This window comes from Microtus oregoni, unplaced genomic scaffold (genome assembly GCF_018167655.1).
Source record: "Microtus oregoni isolate MIOR12 unplaced genomic scaffold, Mior012 000007F_ref0000211, whole genome shotgun sequence".
NCBI lineage: Eukaryota > Metazoa > Chordata > Mammalia > Rodentia > Cricetidae > Microtus > Microtus oregoni.
In genome coordinates this window covers 58,126,023-58,149,036 of record NW_024543066.1, presented here as the reverse complement: position 1 = coordinate 58,149,036, position 23,014 = coordinate 58,126,023, and positions in this window count along the sequence as shown.

The following is a 23,014-nucleotide window of genomic DNA, read 5'->3' as shown; positions in this document are numbered from 1 at the left end:
CATCTTCTGTTTATGTATCATTTATTCTTCCAATGTTTTCTCCAATGCTCTCTGGATGTTCTCAATGTTCTCTCTGTCCTACAAGGTTTTTAGTTTATATACCCGCACAGACATAATTGACAATTCTTTATCAATAACAGGATACCAGGCATGCATTTCACAAAGCCAGAAAGGCAGATAAAGCAGACAAAGGTGGCACCTATTAGCTTACGTCTCAGAGGGGGCATGGCCGTGAAGCACTCTGGCATATCTGACAAGGGTAGAGGAACGACTGTGATTTCTAAGAAGGGGAAAGGGAGTTTGTGTGATTAGTGTAAGCATCCAGGCATGCCTTGGTCCTGTCCCTTGGGAACCTGGCACAGTGTGTCACCCCTCTACACGTGACAAACAGTGCCCTGGCTCTGTATGCAGGTGCAAAGGTCACTTTAAGAGACAAGTCTCTCCTACTCCTGTTCTCTTCTTTGTGCCTTTTCTCTGTAGAGGCAGGTCTTTCTCTCTCTCCCTCTCCCTTCCTGCCTCTCTCTCTCCTTCTTCCTCTCCCCTTCCCTCCCTTCCTCTCTCTCCTCTCTCTCTCTCTCTCTCTCTCTCTCTCTCTCTCTCCTTTACCCTTCTCTCAATAAACTCCTCACCTAAGCTCTGTCTGCATGGCGTATCTGTCTCCTGCCTGCTGTGAGGCCTCTGGCTCTCACCTGCCAAGATCTCTCTCACACTGCATATCTAACAGTTAAGCTACAAGTTTGTACTTAGTAAGTATAGAAAAAGAAGGAAGAAAAATGCAGAAGTTACACTTTCTAAGCCCTTCCATTTCCACAGCATTTGTGGTAGCATGGCATCTGGTGTAAGATGCGGGAGGGAATTGGATGGTACTTAGTCCGCATTGGTGTTTTCACCAAATGCTGGCTAATGAAAGGGAATGGATCACAGGGGAAACTGTGATAGTGTAAAATCCAGATCCTGGTCCTTCCAGCCTCCAGGCCAATTGTGGCTTTGTTCCCACTGATATCTGAGTAAGAATTTCCTTTCTCTGGGGCCTTTTCCAGAATTCAAGGCACTCAGTATGTATTCTCTATATCAAGATTATATGGCCAATGAAAAGTCATCTAGTATAATGGTACATGGAGGGAGTTATGCACAATAATTGATTAATACACTGCTGGGGTTTGGAGGACAAGTCCCACTCTGGAGAAAAGAGCGCTATGGCTTTTACAGAAATGACAACAGCTACTCAAAAGACAAGTATTCCTGAAGCTTTGCAAATCGGTTTCCTACCTGGACTATTCCCACGAATTAGTCTAAAGATGTGTCAACTGCGCTTTCCACTGTATGGGCCTGTGGACCACAGCAATGTGCCAACCCCTGTCCATCTCCATCAACATCAGGGATCAGGTCCTTCTCTCGCCTCCAGACCAATGCCCCTCACCCCTTGCCCCTAATTGGCAGGGCTCCTTTAAGGTAATTCTTGTACCCCCCCCCCCAGCTGCTAAGTTTGAGAGCCTTCCTCATTGGATGAATTTATCTCAACTCAAACGATTTACTCCCTCACCCCAGGATAATCTCTCCTCATACACAGTGACTCAAACAAGGCTTTGACCCCTTACATTCCAAAGGACACTGAGATCAACTGCTTTGTCTCCAAGTCCAGAAGAATGAAGTCTCACCCCATAACTGTACTCGACTCTATTCAATTGGGAACCCCAAGTTTTCCTTCCTGACCCCCTCTCCACATTCTCCTGTCTCTACCAAACACACCCTGCTTCATCAGTTTCCCTTCTGTGTCTTTAATGACATATTCAATTTTTTTTGTTTTGTTTTTCGAGATAGGGTTTCTCTGTAGCTTTGGTTCCTGTCCTGGAACTTGCTCTGTAGACCAGGCTGGTCTTGAACTCACAGAGATCCGCCTGCCTCTGCCTCCCGAGTGCTAGGATTAAAGGCGTGCGCCACCATCAAGTAACTTCTCAAGGGCTGTTACAGGGACCACCATTAGCCAGAGAGCCAGAGGCACAAAGACTCTCAAAGATACACTCCAGAGACATTCACACCCCCAGACTCAAAAGGAAGACTCACAAACAGATTCTAATATAACAAGTTTAGTATTAACTGCTCTCAGCAATCAACTACATGTGTCTCCTGGATGTTAAGGTGATACCACGTGATTAAAAAGAAACAGGCGCCTCAAGTTTTGTATCAGGTGAAAATCAAAACGTTTAATTGGTAATTCTTCTCTCTCTTGCTATGCAACTGTCTATAAACTTAACCCTAACCAATACAATTCTGATAAGCTGTTAACCCAGCTCTAACAGAGCACTAAACACTCCATTCTACCACTATATGAGCAAAGCCACAGCTCAGGATTTTCAATTCCCCTTGGTTGTTTCTTAGTGTGTCTAAAAACTTACATCTTTTATAAACTTAAAAATTCTTCTAAGCTCCATGGAGCCGAATTGGACCCACCTGAATAAATGAGATGCACTCAAGATGAGTATCATCCAACTTTTTCCTCGTCTCAGGACTTCCTTCCCTCATCCTGGTATCCCTGGAGAAGCTCCATTCATCTTGGAATTCTCCTCTATTACCAGGATCTAAGGAAATTTTTCTAAATGTTATCTTCTGCCTTGTCAGCATCTTGTTGGGTCCAATGTCAGCAAGACAATTCCACAGAGTTCAAATAACTGTGAAGACATGACCAACTTAGACAAACCCCCTAGAGATGACCAACACTCAGCCAGTCAGCTTGAAGCAGTTTCAAAAGACCCAACACCCTCCATTCCCACCCATCTAATACCCTTAACCCCCCTCTTTTTATAATAAACAAAAGGGTGGAATGTTGTCATTTCCATCACACCCAGAGTCCCATGGCAGTCAGCATTCTGGCAAAATACTTAGTCACCCAGGTGCTAGCTGTTATGACTCCAGCCACGCAGCAGTAGTGAGCGCTTCTGGGTTCAAGAGAGCCACGTGGGCAAACAAGCACTCAGGCAAAACACTTAGCCACCCCGGGGACCTTAAAAGGCCTTGTGTGACGTAAGTGCAGCATGGTTGCATCAACTATGTATGATGCAGCTATGTAAGCCCTTGCACAAATGCGTGAGCTCCGTCATCTGCGTATGATGTAACTATGTCAACGATGCCTCCCATGTACATGCGCTAGGCAGCCTAAAAGCTGGTTACGCCATCTCCAATCTTTCTCTACAACTTCCTCAGGCCTGTATACATGTGTCTTTCCTCTAATAAACTCTTAAGTGGGTTTTGTTGTGTGCTTCATTTTCAGTCATGCCAGATAATTTCATTGGTGCTGTGAGACTTGGTAGGCCCTTCCGCCCCTCTCCCAGGGTTGGGACCCGAAACCAGGTTTCTCCACAATAGCCCTGCGTTCCATCTGCCTGGGTGTCGATCTCTACACGCACCACTGGTTTAATTGGTGAGTTTCCTCCTTCTAGTCAGCTTAACCGTTTTTCCAAACCCAAGGAATTGACCGTTGAGGTCCCAGAAACCCTCTGGTATTCCTAGAAATGGGGGAATCGCCCCCAACCACAGGTTCACAGCTACAGTTGAGCCCTTCACTGACATTCATCTCTGGTTGCTTCCCATAGCTAAAAACGTGACTAGCCCACCAAGGGTGGTCCTCCTGTGGGAGCACTGCACACCCTGAGTGGTACATCATTTGCTTTGGGGCCCAGAGTCCCTCGGATTTTTTGTTTCTTTGTTTCTTTTTCTTTTCTTTTCTTTTTTTTTTTTTCAGGATGCAGGATGAGGTTGAATGTTTATTCGGGGGGTTATGGAGGAGGAAGGGTGAAGGGGGGGACAGAGAGAGAGAGAGAGAGAGAGAGAGAGAGAGAGAGAAGAGGAGAAAGAGACAGAGAAGGGGGGAAGCAGAGAAGTGGGGAGAGAGGCAGAAGCGAAGCTGCCTCTCCGAGAGGAAGATGGAAAAAGAGCGTTTCTTTGTTTCTTTATTTTGCTTTTGGACCACTTGTAAGTGGTCCCTGCTGTGAGACCACCCAGGGAGGCCTCTAGCCTTTGTCTTCTGAGTGGCCTGGACTGGAGCCAGTCAGGTTTCATTAACACCCCACCTATAGAAAGAAGATGTTCTCCTACAGGCCTCGAGGTGTCGCTGTTTTCATGGGTTTTCATGGTTTCAACTATGGGAAACAAACCCTCAAAGACCATCAGTCCAATCTCCCCGCCTGGGATGCCTTTTAGAGGCCCTAAAACCACAGGCCTTAATGCCCTACTTACAGATTCCCATGCTTGTCCATCTTTGTTAAAAAAAAAAAATGGCCTCATTACCCTTTAGATAATAATTTAAAGTGGTCACCTAACAGCACCTTTGATCCCAATATTCTATGGAAGTTGACATACAGGCAAATAGAAGGAGTTTCCCTATATCCAAGCCTTTGTCTATCTAAGCTTTAAGTCTAAGCCCTCTGTCCTTGCAAGCTGTTCACCTGCTCACATATTCCTGCCTATGCCATCTAAGATGGAAGAACACCCCACTTCTGCTCTGGACCCCACTAACGAACCCCCACCTCTCCAACCTCAGTGGGCAGCTACTTTCACTTCTCTGGTGCCAGGCCACGGCAGCTGCCCGGCTCTAGTATCCACCTTTACCCCTCTTCTCATGTGCTCTCATGCTGCTAAGGAACCCAACCCTGACCAAGCCAAGCCAGCTGCAGTTCTCCTGTTGCAAGAGAGGTGGTGAGTGTAGATGGATTGGTCAGGGTACTCGTCCCCTTCTCCTTCTCAGGACTCTCCCATATAGAACAAAAACTGCTGGGTTCTTATGCGTCTAGTTCTACCTCTTTCATAAAGCTATTCTAATGTACTACCCAGTCTTAGAGTCTCACCTTTAATGATCTTTATATGATCCTATCTAATAACCTACTTCCTGAGGAGTGCAGGCCAGAACACATGCAAATGAGGTTCACCAAACTAAAGCAGCACACACACCCCCCACAGGGGCAGAGGCAATCCCCAAGGGGGAGCCACACTGGGATTATAACACCCCCAGTGTTATTTAAAATACCCAGGTGGTATTTTAGCTTGGGACCGGTTTTTGACTTGCCTTCTGGCAGGTCTCCAAAATGCTGCCCTCAAGCCAGTAAACTATAATAAACTCTCAGAGGTTATTCAGGATACTAAGGAAAATCCTTCTGCATTTTTGGAATGCCTCACTAAAGCTCTGTTACAATATACAAACTTAGATCCAGAAACCAGAGAAGGCAGTTACTCATGACTTATTTTATTTTCTCAGAGCTACCCCGACATTAAGGCTAAATTTAGATGTTTGGAGAAAGGCCCCTTGACCCTGCAGGCAGAAGTCTTAGAGTTGGCTTTTAAGGTGTACCATGCAAGGAATGACAAAGCCCATAATCATAACTGTCAAATGCTAGCCAGCCACTGCCCCTCAACTGACCAAGGTGACAGACCACCACTCAGTCCCACCAATTCATGCTGTCCACACTGCTCCCTTGTCCACCAGGGCTTAAGAACCACCAGGCCCATGTTTCAAATGTGGTGAAACTGGTCACTGGGCCTGAGCATGCCCTAATCCTCGTATGGGACCCATGAGACCTGTCCAAAATGCCATAGGGAAAGACACTGGGCAAGCATTCCTCCCCAGTCCTGCCCAGACACAGAAGAAGGAAGATGTGACCTACCCTGCCAAAAAAGGTACCGAGCCATGTGGCTAACATAGATAAGAATAATGGGTTAATATAAGTTACAAGAGTTAATAAGAAGCTTGAACTAATGGGCCAATCAGTTTATAACTAATGTAACTTCTGTGTGATTTTTTGGGACCTAACAACTGTGGGAACCGGGCATGTCAGAAACCCCAACAAACAGGCCCTTATGTTACAAATTGTGCCCATGTAGACAACTGCATCCACATAAAATCTGAGAGAGCTTGGAAAGTAATTCTAGACAGAAAAGAGTAAAGCATGGCTTCTTGGTTGCAGCAATTTCTCGGATCTGCTCTGCTTGCTAGAGGCAAGCGCTCTCATTTAAGAGAGGCTTCCTGACTCAGCTTTAGCTGCAAAAACCTGCAGCTCTTTAAGAGGTCCTGCCACAAAACACTTAAACAGTGTTGATGAAAGGCTGAATGCATGTTTTTTGGTTTTAAGCCATAGCAGGAAAAAAAAGCCGTGCTGTTTTAAAATGCCGGATTTCTGGGCCGTCCTGCCAGTGCAAACTCTGACTCTTTGAGGCAGGAGATCCGGCTACAGAGAGAACATTTGAGTGTTGTTTGTGGACACACTGTTGCATCTTGCTTGCTGGAAAGGACTGTGAAACACCATAGAGTTGTGGCAATAAACATGGCTCCGGCCAGTACCTCTGCCATGAGCCTGAAATCTCAGAAAGCTAAGGAATGGGCTGGATCCAGCCATCAAAGCCACAGCTTTAATCCTACCTATATTGCTTAGCAAATTAAAGACTCATGTGGTCATAAAAAGAGAGATACAGTAAAGATAGATTCAAAGACAAAGAAAACTCTAAATGGTTTACTGTGTTATAAATATATGCAGGTTAAACGTTAAAGTCCTTAAAATAAAAAAGAAAGAAAGAGAGTAGTTGGGTATGGTGGTACACACCTTTAATCCCAAAGCCTGGGAGGCAGAGGCAGAGAGACCTCTGCGAGTTCAAGGTGTGGTGGCACATAACTTTAATCTCAGCACTTGGGAGGCAGAGGCAGGTGGATCTCTGTGAGTTCAAAGACAACCTAGTCTACAGAGGGAGTTCCAGGACAGCCAAAGATATACAGAGAACCTGTCTCAAAAAGCCAAAAAGTAAAAATACAAAGAGAATCTTGATACTGTATGCTATTATACTCTCTTTGAATTGTTTGAATGCTAAGGAAGGAGCAACAGCTGCTAAAAGATATTTGCTTATAAATGCTGCTGAATTAATCCAAGAGGTATTTTGAAAATACCTTGACTTCAAACTTGAAGTCAAAAGGTATGTTACTTTGGAGTGTAGAACTTTAAGCTGAGGCCTCTCAGCAGTAGTGCTCCCCCCTCCCCTGGGAACCAAGGACCTAACAACTACACATGCACGTACTGGAATGTTGGGAACTTTCCATCTCCCTGAATCCTTGTGAGTGTTCTCCAAATAGAGCTCCATTCCTGAAATTGGGACAAGATAATCCACAGATGTTCACAGATGTTTTGACTCAGGCCCTGGGAAAGGGGCAAAGTGACCCTCAAATGTTTCCTCTTACCTCATCTGATCTGGCAACTGCTCTCCAGCCAATTATTGGCAATAGCCCTTTGAATAAGCCAATCATAATAGTTAAAGAACAATCCCCAAATTCCCCCTTTGTTCCTGTGGCTTTTTGCTTTAAAAGTAGCCTATACCGGCCATTGGGGTCTTTCTGGCTTCTCGAATGCTGAAAGACCCTATCATGACAGAATTAATAAAATCCTCATGCTTTTCCATCAACTGTGGTGTGAGAGATGGTCTCTTGGGGTGACTCCTCCTGGTAGTTGGACTTCAGGGTCCAACAGGAGAAGAGATTTTGCTTTTGTTTCCACAGGAAATGAAAGGCTGTGGATTCATTCTGAGTTAAGAAAAAATCAGGTTTGGTCAAGGAAGACCACCTGAGAAATCTCTGGTAGGAACAGATGGCCCGGATGTCTAAGTTCTATATACAGAACAGATTTAAGACTGCTGCCTGAGATGATCAAGACTCACAGGGTACTCCAGTTAGGACTTGATCATAATTCTAAATTTTCTTTAGGTCCCCATAAGATTATCAGCACCCTCAACCAGCAGGAAGTAGCCTGGAATACTATGCCCACATTCCCAAAAATGGACTATGGATATTTTCCTTTGTTTAAAAAAAAAAAGAGGGGAAAATGGCACAGGACAATTCTGTATTCTGTCAATTATGTTTTAAAAAACGCTGATTGGCCAGTAGCCAGGCAGAAAGTATAGGCGGGACAACCAGACAGGAAGTAGAGGTGGAGCAATGAGTACAGGAGTATTCTGGGAAGAAGGAAGCACTTTCCCCAGTCCTGTCCAGACATCGAAGAGGCAAGATGTGACCTGCCTCACTGAAAAAGGTACTGAGTTGTGTGGCTACCATATACTAGAATAATGGGTTAATATAAGTTATAAGAGTTGATAAGAAGCCTGAGCTAATGGGCCAATCAGTTTATAACTTATGTAGACCTCTGTGTGATTTTCTTTGGGGCTTACCGGCTGTGGGAACTGGGCAGGAGAGAAACTCCAACAAGCAAGCCCCATGTTACAGACATCAAACCCAGAAGATTCTCAAGTTGACCTTCTAGGTCTGGCCAATGACTAGTGAAACTGCCTGGACTCCTTTGACCTGACCACAACCATCATCTGTAACAGGGAGCCACGGGTAAAGATCATGGTATCAGGACGGCCCATCTCCTTTCTCTTGGCCACTGAAGCCACATACTTAGTACTGAAGGAATTCTGGGGGCCTACCTCTCCTAGTTTTCCTATAGTTGGGGTAAAGGATAGCCTTATCTACCTCAGCAGACCCCACTACCTAACTGTGTTATTAGGGGTATTTATCTCACTCATTCATTTTTAGTCATGCCAACCTGCCCAGTACCTCTTATGGGAAGAGACATTTTTAGCAAAAGTAGGAGCTTCCGTTTCATTTGCTCCTTCTATTCACCTTACACCAGACGTACCAACAGCTCCCCTCCTCCTCCTTCTAGTGTCCCAACCTCCCAGTTCCAATATGTCATTTCCTCTATTAGCCTCTCATTCAGTGGACCCCCAAGAATGGGACACCCAAAACCCCTCGGTTGATAAACACCATTTCCCCATCATCAAATTACAAGATCTTACTAAGTACATTACCCAAGCTCAGTTCTCTCTCTCTCTCTCTCTCTCTCTCTCTCTCTCTCTCTCTCTCTCCAGAGCCTTAGGGGACTTAAACCTATCATCTCTGATCATCTAAGAAAAAAGCTACTTCACCCCAACTCTTCTCCTTTTAATACCCCTATACCTGCTGTTAAAAAACCTAATGGAACCTATCGCCTGGTTCAAATCTCATTAACTCTGCAGTGGTCCCTCTTAATCCTGTAGTGCCTAACCCTTACACACTTCTTTCCACTATCCCTCCAGGAACCTCCCACTTCTCAGTTCTAGATCTCAAGAATGCTTTTTTCTCTATTCTTATCAGCTCTCAATCTCAAAATATCTTTGCCTTCACCTGGACTTATCCTGACACTCACCTCTCCACACAGATCACCTGGACTATCCTTCCCCAGGAATTCCAGCACAGCCCACACCTGTTTGGTCAGACTTCAGCTTCTGATCTGCTCTCACCGTCTCTCCCTAAGTCTGAACTCATACAGTATATAGATGATATTTTACTTTGCAGTCCATCCTTAGAGATTAGCAAAACTGATACCTCCACTCTTTTAAATTTCCTATCCACAGAGGGCTATAAAATCTCACCTTCCAAGGTCCAACTGTTTACCTCTCAGGTCATTTACTTGGTTATAAACTATTACCTCCAACCAAAAGGCTATTACCCTAGACAGAAAAAAAGCTAATTCAGTCCCTTGCAGTTCTTTCTACAAAAGAAGAGGTTTTATCATTCTTAGGAATAGCTGGATTCAAGTGTTCCTGGATCCCCTTTTTCTCTCCTCACCTGCCCCTTATACAAGGCAGCTTTTCGGGTGGTAGAGGCACAAGCACTCCCTGCCCATACCACTAATTGGCAGGCTGAATAAATAGCCCTTACCCGTGCCTTCCAGTTAGCACAGAAACAATCTTTAAATGTTTACACAGACTCCAAATATGCCTTTCATATCCTCCTGTCCCATGCAGCCATTTGGAAGGAATGTGGGCTTCTTATGACAACAAGAGGATACATAACTAACTCAGATTACATTATGGATAAGTACCTTAAGATTTGCTTCAGGTAAAACATTAAGGGGTCTAATAATTTGCTTTTCTAATAATTCCCCCTTCTTTTTTCCCTCCTCCCCACTGTCTTCTATTCCAACACATAACCATAAGCTTTTAATATGTCTAAAATTTATTTCTTTTAAAACATTTTTCATAAGCTGCAGGGCACCAAATTGGACCTACCTAAATGGACCAAACTCATCCAAAATAAGTATCATTTAATTCTTTCCTTATCATTCCTGGTCTTAGGAACTCCTGGGAAACTCCCTCTTCCACCTCAAAAAAAAAAAAAAAAAAAAAAAAAAAAAAAAAAAAAAAAACAGGAAAATCCTCTCCATCTTCCATCTTGGGACTCTCCTCCCTCAATCACCAGGATCTAAATTTTTTTCCAGACATAATCTTCTGCCTTGCCAGCATCTTGCGAGGTCCAAGCTGCAAGCCAGCCAGTTCCACAGAGCCCAAAAAACACAGAAGTAATCAGCCACTCCAGGACGTGGTCAAGCACCTCAACTCTCCAACGCCCACAAAATCAGCAGGAAGCAGTCTCCCCCCTGCACAGGCAGGTGGATCTTTCACTTCCAGTCTGAGTCTCCCCTTTAAGAGGTAGCTGCTACCAAGGCTCCTCTCCTCTTCCCCCCCCATCCTATTCTCTCCTTATCCTCCCTCTTCCCTTCCATAACCCACTAAATAAACATACAACCTCACTCTGCATGCTGTGCCTATCCATCTGTCTCTCCTCCTAGGACTATCTGTCCCGCCAAGGTCTCTCACCCGCCATGAGGATCCCTGCTTGGAATCTGCTGGCCCTCATGGCCCGCAGGCTACTCAGGGGCTCCCTGCTTGGTGACCTGACATTGTCTCGTGCCCACTGCCCACTGCCACCACTTGGGGACCTGCACCGTTTTATGTTTACCATTACACTAGCCATGATAAGTTTAATGGAAGCCTGAGTTTCAGTAGTTTACTGTGAAGCAATACCTGGTTGCAAGAAGGACCACAAACTGAGATTACCCAGGTGTTAGGAATTTTTCCTAATGCGAGCTCTCTGCTGACGCAAAAATCCCAATCAAGCCAAATCACAACAAGCCAAATTAAGAAATATCCAGGTTTAGTGGGATTCCTGTGCCCTCAGGTGGCCCTAAGGGGAAACCAGTGTAATTATCTGTTCTGTCTTTTTAAGAGACAAGCCATGCCCACTCCCTCCCCTGTATGCTGAGACAGGCTGATCTTAAGATTCCAGCCTGAGTTCCTTCCCTTTTCTATCTCCCTCTTGAAGAGGCAGCTTCTGCTTCTCCCCACTTCTCCCCTTTCCCCTTCTGTCTCTCCCTCCTTCCCTTTCCCTCCTCTCTCTCTCTCTCTCTCTCTCTCTCTCTCTCTCTCTCTCTCTCTGTGTGTGTGTGTGTGTCTGTCTGTCTCTCTCTCTCTGACCCTCTCTCTGCTTTTCTCCTTTCCCCCCTTTCCTTCCATAACCCACTTAATAAATATCCAACCTCACTCTGCATGGTGTGCCTATCCATGTCTCTGTTGTCCACCGCAGTGTGTCTCCCTGCCCAGGACCAGCCACAGCTCAGGGACCTGCAGTCATCCCTGCCTGTGCCTGGGACTGACTGCTCTCGGGACCCCATGCAATCTGCTTGCCACCACATGGCTCGCTGCCTGCCACTGCCAGAATCCTCAGCATTTTTAATTTTTCCATTATATTTGGTGCTGTGACTCGGATAGGCTCTCGAGCCCTGAGTTCCTCTCCTGAAGTCAGGATCCTGAACTAGGTTTTTTTCCCACAACAACCACGTGATTTCTACAGCATGATTTCTACTCACACCACCGGCTTCAATTGGTGAGTTTTCCCCATTCTGGTCAGCTTTAATCATTTCTTTGAACCCGAGGAATTGACCGGTGAGCTTCCAGCAATCTTCTGGTGTTCCTAGAAACACAAACAGTTGAGCCCTTCACTGACATTCCTCTCTGGATTGCTTCCCTTAGCTAAAATCATGATCGGACACTGACCTGGGGTCAGTCCTCCCATGATAGCACTGTACACTCTGTGTGGTGCATTCGACTAAGGGCCCAGGGTCCCTCGGTTTTTCTTTCTCTTATTTTTCTTTTTTTCTTTTCTTTTCTTCCCTTCTCCTCCCCCAACCATTAAAGGCTGCTGGCCTCTCTGGCTTCCAAGTCGCCCCAGCCAAATCCAGTCAGGCTGTAACACCCCATGGGGGGGGGCAGAGGATGCTCTCCCATGGGTCCTGCAGTGTTCACTCCAATTTACACCTCACCTATAGGGGAAGACGTCCCATTATAGACCTTGTGGTGTCACTGTTTCACGGGTTTTCACAGTTCCAGCTGTGGGTAGCAAGCCATCCATGTCTATCCCCCCCCCCTGGAATGGATGCCTTTTAGAGGCCCTAAAACCACAGGCCTTAATGCCATACTTCTTCAGCTCCTACCCTCACTTTGTCGGTATCCTGCCAGCTCCACTTTTATGGGAACTTTCTAACTACTGTCAGTGCACAGGCAAAAGGAAAGTGTTTATTCAAACTGTCCCTGCCACTACTGCTAACAAGACTGGTCAGATGCACAAGGCAGCTTTTTTCTTTTTGTCAGTTCCAGCCTTTTGCTCCCCTCTGAGGCTTGTGACATAGCAGCTCAGCCACAGGGCAGACCACACCTCTAGGTCTCTCTTATTAAGCTTAAAATCCCCATAGCTCAAAAATTGTGGCTTTTTCATCTCTTATTAAGCTTAAAATCTCTGCAGCTCAAAATTTGTGGCTTTTCTATCTCTTATTAAGCTTAAAATCCCTGCAGCTCAAAAACTGTGGCTTTTCCATACAACATGTGACTTCACCGCCATCTTAACTGAGTGACTTTTCCATATAATATGTGACTGCTGCCATTTTGACTGGGGTCAGGTGACTTCAATGTCATCTTGGCTGAGAGCCAGGTCAGGTGATAAAGTTCCACCATCTTTACTGAGGTGTTTCCTGCCTGGTTCCCCAATGTTAACTCTGTTACATGGGTGACCTAACCAGCATCTTAACTGAGAGCCAGGTCAGATGACCAAGTTCTCCCATCTTTACTGAAGTATACCCTGCCTTGTCCCCCAGTTTACTTATTTTTTCCACTAAGTTTCTCTTGTTGACTCTGTTGCATGTGTTTTGCGCAGTGGCATGCCTTTGATAGGGCCCAATTCCTGTTCACTCTGTGTGTAATCATACATGTAACTTAAATGCACCCATGTTTGTTATGATTTCTGTCTCTTTAAGAGACAAGCCACACCCACTTCCTCCCCCATCCACTGAGGCAGGCTGATATTCAGCTTCCGGCCTGAGCTTGCTCTCTTTTCCATCTTTCTCTTGGAAAGGCAGCTTTGCTTCTGCCTCTCTCCCCACTTCTCAGATACCCCCTTTTCTCTATCTCTGTTCTCTTCTCCTTCTCCCCCTCCTCTAAGTAATAAATATCCAATTCTATTCTGTATGATGTGTCTGTCCACGTGTCTCCCACCCGCTCACCCGCCCACCCGCTCACTGCAGGGAACCTGCACCTTCCGGGGACTCACTGTTGCCCGCCCAGCCGCTTGACACATGCCTGGGTGGTCTGTGCCGCTCTCCCGGTCAGGGAACTTCATTGTCACCAGGACCAGTCCACCCCGCCACAAGCTGCTCAGGACCCACCGACAACAAAAATCATAAAATGTTTACTGTTAAATGTTATTATTATCTGCTTATTTCATCTTACTTCAGACTACAAAATCAATAAGTCTCATGTTTAAAACTGGTATGAACTTTTAAGTCTCTTATAAAAATACTTTATATTTACTCCAACCCTCATTTAAAATATATTAAGACGTTTTCTACTCTTGCCAGTTCTGTCGTTAACCTTCTATTGCAAGAAGATTTATCTTCTTTCTGCCTTTTTACAAGTGTAAATCTTACCTGTTGAGAGCCAGTACAGTCAAGTGTGGACCCAGTTCTCCAGGCAGATTCTATACTGTAGTTATATCTGATAAACATCACTCAACTGCTCAAAGATCTGGGGAATATGACATTTAAATATTTAATTATTAAAAAACTTTTCATAACAAAAAGAAACCGTTTGGCTCCTAGCAGCAACACTCTATTTCCTCCAAAGAAGACAGAAGACAAATGGGCACACAACAACGTCCATCCGTAATTCACTGCAACTTTCAAGTGCTGACCACTGGGCAAAACTGTCTTTCATCTAAACTGAAGATCTCCAGACGTGGACAGAATTGGTGGAATCGACTGCCTAGCTGCTCAGGTCAAGGTAGCCTTGTCTTCCTACAGATTTCTCAGCCCACAGGATATTCTGAAGCCTGGCAGGCCCTGAGATAAACAGCACAAGGCAAATACAACCTTCAGCGACCATGGAGGACCCTGAGAAGTAGTCCTAGATGCCAACCAGTAAACTCTCTGTTGGTTTTTAATCAATAACACAAGTAAAATTTTATCCTTCTCAAAGATCTCTGATGCAGTTTGATAGCTGAGAGGTTTTGTCAGTTTAAAAGGACAACCTCACCAAACAAATTTCAGTAAAATACAAATACAAGACCTGGAAGTTATAAAGGTGTGAGGGCAAATACAAGTTATCAAATTTCTCTCTGATGCTGCCTTCCATAGTCTTAAAAATACTTTTTATTGTGCAAAAATATCTGTCACAGTTATTCTGACATAAATATGCTACTGTTTATAGAATGTATATGTCTAAAACTTCTGTTTTCACAAACCCAAAGAATTCTTGTGGGTTCCAGGGAGCAAAATTGAAGGATCCACCTTAAACAGGTCAGATATATTATCCTCAATTTCTTAGTCCTAATTTTTTTTCCCTTAATTTAACTTTGTCCTCTATTCTGCCAATACCTTAAACAGGTGTAAGAGACACCAGACATTTCCATACCACAAACACCAGACAGGAGCAAAGAGACCAGTTATGCCAGGATGTGACAGCACCCAGCCTTCTCAGGTTCCCCCCCAAAGACAACACCCACAAATTGTAGGGTTAAGTCAACCCCTTTAGGGGGCGGGGTTTGTGGACGGATAAATCGAGCGCGCGGAGGCTGCGCGCTCCCTTTTTCCTTCCTACCTCCTGTGCTACATGGGAACTTCGGTTCTGTAAGTTTATCATTAAAGTGGTAAATATTCTTTAATATCTGCATTGCATTTATTTACGCCGATACATTTGGCACCCGCCCCGTGGGGCTTTGCCGAGACCCGACCCAAATCAGAGTCTCTTGGGGCCACCGCTTCTAGCAGCAGTCTCCCTGGGCGCGCAGACTGTACCCTTCCAGCCAGTCCAACTCGACTACGGCTGGGGATACAGCTGAGATTCTGAGCGACTCGATTTTCCCTGCTGCTTGCTAGAGAATCAAGCGGGACGGGAGAGCTAGCACTCCCCGGCGGTTTGAAATCGGCAGCGCCTCTGTAACAGCGTGATCAGTCTCTGTTCCCCTCCCACCTCTGCTGGTGCTCGGGTCACATGACAGCAGCCCTGCGAGCCAGCTCAAACACCCCGGGTCTGTGCAGTCCGCAGCACTCCCCTCAAACACGTCCGGTCCCTTTGATTTGTTCACTTTGGCAGCTTTCTCTCTGTTCCTTTTCTGGCCCAATTGCTATTGATCAGCCTGGTGTCTGCTCCAATTTTGTTTTTGAGTCATTTACTTCAGACTTAGGCCACGTGGACTCAAGTTTCGCCACCACAGGCAGGAACCGGTCATTGCAGGTGAAAGAATTTTTTCCTTTATAAATAAAATGTCTGAGAATGTGACTGTTTCAAATTTCAACAGCTTTTTTGAGTGAACCATATGGGAGATTTTACAAGAGGTATCTGTCACCCCACATCTATGGATATTTCTGGGATTCTTAATTTTCCTTAGCACTATTTGGTTTGATAATAGGAAAATGATCAAATCTCTTAAGGCAGAGGTTGAACGTTTAAAAACTATTGAGAATGACAACAATCTTCTCAAGAATCAGTTTGAAGTTCTCCAGGAAGAAAACAGATCTTTGTTTAACATGACTCGGTTAACTGAGCAAAATCTAGAAAAGGTACAGGCTGATGTTAAGGAGAAATTCATTACTATGGAAGAAGGAACAGCTGAATTAGATCGTAAATTCCAGCAGTCCCTTTCTGTAGGAACTGAAACATTAACTGAGAGAATCAAAACTGCTGAATGTGACAATCGAATTTTGTCTAAAGCTTATGACAGATTGGCGGAAAGATTATCAATACAAGAAGGCACGGTTTATGCCATAAAAATTATGTCCAAAGATGACAAGTTATCTCTAATGGACAAATTTCATACTTTAGAATCCTCAATGAAGGCTTTGGAACATAATTCTGGACAGGACATTCAGACATTGCAAAAAGCAATGGTGAATAGAATTGAAAAGATTGAGGAATTTCTAAATTCTGATGAAGAAGAACAAAGGGTAGAAAGGCAAATTTTAACTACATCTGTGGATAAATCCCTCCGGGACAATTTCCACAAAGCTCTACATGCCTTTCCAGTAATAACAACAGAAAAGGTGATTGGTTCCAGAAACCCTAGGGTCATCAAGGAAGATACATGGGAGCCTGTCCGTATGAATGATCTCAAAGAAATTAAACAGGCTGTCATGACTTTTGGGATGCATGCCTCTTTTGTTAAAGAGATGCTAAAATCTTGGGCCACAACAAGCAGAGCAACCCCCTCGGACTGGCTCCAGCTAAGCTCCGCGGTCCTTGAGAGTGGACCGCAATTGAAATGGAAATGCTTATTAAGGCAAGAGGCTAGACTTTTAGAACAGCAGGAAAAGGCGAAGGGAATTGACATTTCCCTAGATAAAATTCTAGGTGAAGGGCTCTTTTCCGACCCTCAGGAACAAGCTAATTTGGATGAAAACATACTCTCCATGTGTACTACAGCAGCCTTAAGGGCTTGGGACAGGGTACAAGACCCAGGACAGAGAATGGAATCATTTGTCACAGTTAAACAGGGTCAGAGAGAAACCTTTAGTGACTTTTTACAAAGGTTAACTAAGGCTGTAAAAATAGGGATATCTGACCCAGAAGCAAGACGTATAATAATTGAGTCTTTGGCTTACGAAAATGCAAATGTGGAATGCAAAAAGATCTTGGGGCCTTTAAAGTTCAGATCAGCGTCCTTGGAAGAATGGGTCTTGCATACACTAAATGTTGACACATTTGACTATGGCACTGAAGCATGGGTAGAAGAAGCAATTTCCAATGGTAAAAGGAGACACCAGAACACCAAATGTTTTAATTGTGGCAAAATGGGTCATATGAAAAGGAATTGTAAACAACGGATTTTCAGAAATAATAATAATGCATCTTCTAGAAATAACAGAAATAGAAGGACTCAGCCTTCAGGTTTATGTAGAAGATGTGGAAAAGGCAGACACTGGACAAATGAATGCAGGTCTACAAGAGATAGACAAGGCAACCTGATACAGATGGGAAACGTGAGGGGGGGGCCTCACAGGCCCCCATGGCAAACATGGTTCAGTCATTTCCAGTTTCTGCAGAGAACATGCCTCGTCAGGAAAATTAGGAAGCCACATGCCTACTGTTACAAGCAATAGTAATCAGAAAGATGAGTTACGTGTGTTTTGGCAAACTTCTATAAATGATCAAAGACCTAAGCTGAGAGTGTGTGTAAATGGCATTTTTATTACTGGCCTGCTGGACACAGGTGCTGATGTAAGTATCATTACCCCAGAATCTTGGCATCCATATTCAGAATGTAAATGTTCAGCTCCTGGGAATTGGAACCCTATCTCGAGTAAGGCAGAGCACGAGATGGGTTGAATGTATAGGGCCAGAGGGACAAATAGGAAAATTAAGGCCATATGTAGACAATATTGCAATGAATTTATGGGGTTGTGACCTATTACAACAATGGAATACCCAAATTAACATTCCTGCTACTTCTAGAGCCTATATTTCTGAAAATAATATTAAAAGATATTACAAACGGGGGAAACCAGCCATTAGGGCTGTGCAAGAACAAGCAATTGATGTCCCTTCAGAGATACCAACAGCCTTGCCTCTAAAATGGTTGACTGAGAAACCAATATGAACAAAGCAATGGCCTTTAGCTGAGGAAAAGTTACAGGCTTTAGAACAACTGGTCCAAGAACAACTAGATGCTGGACATATAGAAGAATCTACCAGCCCTTGGAATTCTCCTGTATTTGTGGTTAAGAAAAAATCAGGTAAATGGAGAATGGTGACAGATCTCAGGGCCATCAACAAGGTTATTCAACCAATGGGCCCTCTGCAATCTGGAATTCCTTTGCCCTCTTTATTACCAAAAGGATGGCCTCTCATAGTTATTGATTTAAAGGATTGTTTTTTCACTATACCTTTGCAAAATGAAGATAGAGAAAAATTTGCCTTCACAGTGCCTACTTATAACAATTCTCAACCTTCGAGGAGGTACCATTGGGCCGTCCTCCCCCAGGGTATGTTAAATAGCCCCTCCCTGTGCCAATATTTTGTGAACCAACCATTGCAAATAATACGCAAAAAATTTCCCAAATCTATAGTATACCATTACATGGACGACATATTGTTATCTGATTCAAACATAGATACCTTGAACAGACTGTTTGAAGAAATACAGATACTGTTACCTAAATGGGGATTGCAAATCGCTCCTGAAAAGATTCAGAAGGGAGATTCTGTTAATTATTTAGGTTATAGAATTGGTTTGCAAAAAATTAAGACACAAAAGGCACAAATTCGGAGAGATCTCCTGCAGACTTTCAAAGACTGTTAGGAGACATTTCCAGTCTATGACCAGCTATCAGAATAACATCTGATCTAATAATTCATTTGAACAAAACCTTGGATGGTGATAAAGATTTAAACAGTCCTAGAGAATTAACAGCTGAAGCAGAAAGGGAACTGACAATGATTGAGGAGAAATTACAACAGGCACATGTGGACAGAGTGAATCCAGAGCTCGATTGTATTCTCGTCATATTACCATCAAAGATTTCTCCTACAGCAATTTTAATGCAGATAGATGATATTATCTTGGAATGGATCTTTTTACCACATAAACCAAGTAAGAAACTGAAAACTTACATGGAAAAAGTCTCTGAGTTAATTATAAAAGGCAAGCTGAGACTTCGTCAACTAGCAGGCATAGACCCAGCAGAAATTATAGTGCCTTTCAGTGCTGATGAAATAAAGAAATTATGGGAAGATAATGAACCATGGCATAGAGCTTGTGCTAATTTTTTGGGAGACATTAATAACAACTATCCAAAAAGCAAGCGGCTTAACTTCATAAAGAGAACTTCTTGGATCCTTCCTCGAATCGTCTGTGATGCTCCAATAACTGGAGCCCGTACATTCTATACTGATGCCAATAAATCAGGGAAGGCAGGTTACAAATCAGAAGACTTGGGTAAGGTGGAACAAAGTCCTTATGATTCTGTCCAGAAGGCAGAATTATATGCCATTCTTATGGTACTAAGAGATTTTAAAGAACCTATTAATATAGTTACTGATTCACAATACGCAGAAAGAGTTATTTTACATATTGAAACTGCTGAATTTATACCTGATGATACAGAACTTACCTCATTGTTTATCCAGGTTCAAGATTTGATCAGGAACAGGCCTTGCCCTATGTACACAACACACATCCGATCCCATACGGGTCTTCCAGGTCCTCTAGCACAAGGTAATGCAGAAATTGATCAATTATTGATTGGTAGTGTGCTACAAGCCTCTGATTTTCATAAAAAACATCTTGTTAATAGCAACGGTTTGAAGAAAGAGTTTTCTATTACATGGCAACAAGCTAAGGAGATTGTGAAGAAATGCCCTGCTCTTTCTATAACCAAACGCCACTGCCAGCAGGGGCTAATCTGAAGGGCACCCATAGGAATGAAATCTGGCAGATGGATGTGTTCCACTTTGCAGAATTTGGCAAATTGAAGTATGTTCATCACACCATTGACACTTATTCAGGCTTTCAGTGGGCAACTGCTTTAAGTTCAGAAAAAGCTGATTCAGTAATCACTCATTTATTAGAAGTCATGGCTATCATGGGTATACCTACACAAATAAAGACAGATAATGGTCCTGCTTATGTCTCTAGGAAAATGAAACGGTTTTTTGATTATTACAATATCAAGCATGTTACAGGTATACCATACAATCCTACAGGTCAAGCAGTCATAGAAAGATCAAATCGAACTATAAAGGATATGTTGAACAAACAGAAAGGGGTGAAAAACACCCCCAGAAATAGGTTACATAATGCTTTGTTAACCTTGAATTTTCTCAACGCTAATGAGAAGGGAACAACAGCTGCAGAAAGACATTGGATAATGGAAAAGTCTGCTGAACTAAATCAACCAGTTTATTTCAAGGATGTGCTGACTTCACAATGGAAGCCAGGAGATGTGCTGCGTTGGGGAAGGGGTTTTGCTCTTATCTCCACAGGTGAGGAAAAATTATGGATACCGTCAAAATTAATAATGGTTCGGTTTGAAGAAGAGAAGTCACTTGGAAAAGATAAATAACAATTCATTCACAAGGATGACCGGCATTCAGATGGTAAGGATTACAGATAGGTTGGGGGCAGGGTTCTTTTCTTATCCCCACAGGAAAATACTCATCTCCAAAGAATTTAAGGGACCCTGAATATTTAATTACTGATGGATGGAAAATAGTTACGACCCACTAAACATCAACAATAAAATTCTATACATATTGTAAGTATTGATTTTTTATATATATTTATATGTTTTATTGAACACTTCTTTATAAATGTGTAGAGCTGGTTTTGGAGTTGGACTATGGCTCAGTCCCTCTTCAATTCCAAGCCTGTTAATAAGGGATATTTCAGAGTTTCTGTCTCAGGTCAGGAGCCATGAAATGGGACAGAATAAGAATAATTTTATACTTGATAAGCTTTCTTTGCCTTTCCTCATATCTGTGTCTTTCTTTATATGTCAGTATATGTCCTTGTTGTTAATGTTTAAATTTCCCATAACAAGCAACGTATTTTCCTACAGTAATCTTTGAAGTTTACAGGATGAAGATGGGGCCCCACAACATCAACTCAATCTAGTTTTTATGACATCATGAATTTTTTTTAAGCGCTAATATTAGACCTGTTTTTTGATACCAACTGCAGGAGACAATTTCGAATGATGCACATTTTTGACAACACTCTGGCCGGACCTTCTCAAAACGCTCAGAGACTAGTTATAATTTTCTTAGGTCAAAGATTAATTTGGGAATTTTACCATCATTTGCTTTCACAGGGGCCCCTAAGAAGAATGTCGCCCCCATGTCAGCTAGAAGCAATCTAAGAGGACGACGTCCCCTCTCCCAACAGAGTTTGCCCACGGGGTTAGGGACATCTTTTAGTGGTTGGTTTAGGGTTGAGGGGATGGGGAGATATTGTATGGAATTAGGAGTATATTCAAAAAAAGGGGGGGGGGATTAACTGGTTTGATGGGATGATTGGTATTTGTGACTTACTGTTTTTAGAAAATTATATTGGTACTGTTTCTTGTATATTGATATATTGAATGTGAGTGTTCCTACCTCTATTTTTGTATAAGAGTATGCTTATATTGTATGGATACATCTATCATATCACAATGTACATTTCTACCTCTGATACTATTTATGTAATAACATTGTTTACATTTGATATGTAATGACATTGTTTACAGGTGAAGATCATTGTCTTCTTATTGCACAGTTGTTTATTCTCTTAGTTTTCAAATTAGATAGATATAGAGAATTATATGTTTGTCATATTTATTCTTAGGTTAATCAGGTCTTTTAGATACATAGAGATTATTTTTAGTATAGATAGTATAATCTTCAGCCTCTTTGAAGAGCTGTAGAAAATGGCCTTTAATCTAACCTAGAATTCTGTGTCAACAAGACACAATTACTCCTGGCAACACCACTCTACTCCCGAGAGATCATTGAGCACCAAAGACACTCCACTGGGAGCTTGTCTTCTTGGCAGAACTGGCCTTTGGGTTAAGAAAAGCCCATACCTCAACTACTGACTAAGATATGAAACAGGATTGTCTTATCTTGCCAAGACAGGGTAAGATAATTCTAAGAAAGTTCCTTGCATTTGATAATGGTATGTCAGTTATGTTAGGCCTTAGCCAAAGTTGGTTGACTCAACATTGCAAATGAGACTTTGGGTGATTGCCTAGGTAGTCAGTTGTCTCTGTCATTTGTTGCACATTTTGGATATCTCTCATTTGTTAAGTAATATTTTTTCCCTTCTCAGATCTTTGATGGAGTTGAAGATTATTTAATTGTAGTTACTCTCTACATTATTTAGACTCGTTGAGATAGAATGTCTATCAAAACTTTTGTTTTCAATATTGTTTGTTATATTTATCATTTGTTATTATTGTTTATAGTTATATTTGGTTTCGTTCTGTCTTATTTAGACAAAAGGGGGAGATGTAGGGTTGAGTCAGCCCCTTTAGGGGGCGGGGTTTGTGGACAGATAAATCGAGCGTGCGAAGGCTGCACGCTCCCTTTTTCCTTCCTACCTCCTGTGCTACGCGGGAACTTCGGTTCTGTAAGTTTATCATTAAAGTGGTAAATATTCTTTAATATCTGCATTGCATTTATTTACACCGATACAACAAATAAGCAGGAAGAAGTCTTGAGAAACCACCGCCCCAATTCCTTTAACCTGTGGTACCTAACCTCCTGCCTTTTTATTATAAAAAAGGGATAGGTATGTAATGATCTGTTCTGTCCTTTAAGAAACAAGCCATGCCCACTCCCTCCCCCTTCTGCTGAGACAGGCTGATCTTTAGCTTCCAGCCTGAGTTCCTTCTCTTTTCCATCTCCCTCTCAAAGAGGCAGCTTCTGCCTCTCTCCACTTCTCCCCTTTCCCCTCTGTCTCTCCCTCCGTCCCTCTCCCTCCCTCTCTCTGTCTTTCTCTCTCTGCTTTTCTCCTTCTCCTCCTTCCCTTCCATAACCCACTAAATAAATATCCAACCTCACTCTGCATGGTGTTCCTATCCATGTCTCTGTCACCCGCTACCACGTGTCTCCTCTCCGTGTCTCCCTGCCCTAGACCAGCCACCGC